This window comes from Schistocerca cancellata, chromosome 3 (genome assembly GCF_023864275.1).
Source record: "Schistocerca cancellata isolate TAMUIC-IGC-003103 chromosome 3, iqSchCanc2.1, whole genome shotgun sequence".
NCBI lineage: Eukaryota > Metazoa > Arthropoda > Insecta > Orthoptera > Acrididae > Schistocerca > Schistocerca cancellata.
In genome coordinates this window covers 585,126,195-585,127,676 of record NC_064628.1, presented here as the reverse complement: position 1 = coordinate 585,127,676, position 1,482 = coordinate 585,126,195, and the positions used below count along the sequence as shown (strand labels likewise).

Here is a 1,482-nt window from a genome sequence, read left to right as displayed (position 1 = left end):
CTGTTCTTTCGGACATGTCCGAAAGAACTGATACCATCTTAGTATATATATAGTTACGGCTCACAGGCCACTTGACCATCTTCATCTTCTGCGTGAATGCACAAACAGTGCCCGAACTCTTACGGGAATCGGCAGCGCGCCGCGAGTAATGAGTATAATGGGCGGGGGCACTACGAATGTAGGTCGGGACAGTACGATGAGAATGTCGGTTTCGCGGGTGGCGTGCCAGAGATAAATTCCTGCAGTCGTGCTATCCTGTGTCTCCTCGGTGGCTCAGATGGATAGAGCGTCTGCCATGTAAGCAGGAGATCCCGGGTTCGAGTCCCGGTCGAGGCACACATTTTCATCTGTCCCCGTTGACGTATGTCAACGCCTGTAAGCAGCTAACGGTGTTCATTGCATTGTAATATAATGTTGTCGGAAACTATACGAGAACGCCAGGCATCGAGTACAGGAGTTACCACAACCGTCGAAGATGCAAGATTGGAAGTATCCACGTACTACGTTCTAGACATGTCATTTTTCTCCTAATCCTCCGCCAGCCGTTGTGGCCGAGAGGTTCTATGCGCTTCAGTCTGGAACCGCGAGGCCGCTATGGTTGCAGGTTCGAATCCTACTTCGAGCGTGGATGTGTGCGATGTCCTTTGGTTAGTTAGGTTTAAGTAGTTCTAAGTTCTAGGGGACTGATGACCTCAGCAGTTAAGTCCCATAGTGCTCAGAGCCATTTGAATCTAATCCTCCACTGACATTAACAAAGCTACAACGAATCCCGCTTCTTCGGAAGGCAATAATCACTGCCGTACATTCGCAGTGAGTTATAATAAGGAATCGTGATGAAACGAACATTTATTTATCGATACACTAACGCACGTATTCTAAATACGGTCCACATTATTTGAAACAGGTGCATTCCGATATTTCACTACAATACATGGATAAATAGCGGACATTATTGTAATAATGAGTCACGACGAAATGGTTGCTTAGTTACCGATACATTCATGCGTGCATCACAAATACTGCGTACGTATGACTTCATGAATGAATGAATGTGTCCATAAGTTAACGTCCATTACATCACAGTCCCTTATCATACCTCGATTATAAATGGTTCAAATGGCTCTGAGCACTATGGGACTTAACATCTGAGGTTATCAGTCCCCTAGAACTTAGAACTACTTAAACGTAACTAACCTAAGGACATGACACACATCCATGCCCGAGGCAGGATTCGAAGCTGCGACCGTAGCAGTCGCGCGGTTCCGGACTGAGCGCCTTAACCGCGAGACCACCGCGGCCGGCACCTCGATTATACTTCACTAGGACCCCCCCCCCCCCCCCTACGATTAGCGTTATCGTTATTTTTATTGTAATTTTTGCATTCCGTTCAAAATGATCAAATTTATGTGAAATCTTATGGGACTTAACTGCTAAGGTCATTAGTCCCTAACCTTACACACTACTTAACCTAAATTATCCTAA

At 46.0% G+C, this 1,482-nt stretch overlaps 1 non-coding gene across 1 annotated transcript; it reads left to right on the top strand.

Annotated features, from left to right (window-relative positions):
- The first annotated feature begins 262 nt into the window (after positions 1-262).
- Trnat-ugu (transfer RNA threonine (anticodon UGU)) lies at positions 263-336 on the top strand. Its single transcript has one exon. It is a non-coding gene; the product is annotated as a tRNA-Thr (tRNA).
- Positions 337-1,482: the final 1,146 nt, after the last annotated feature.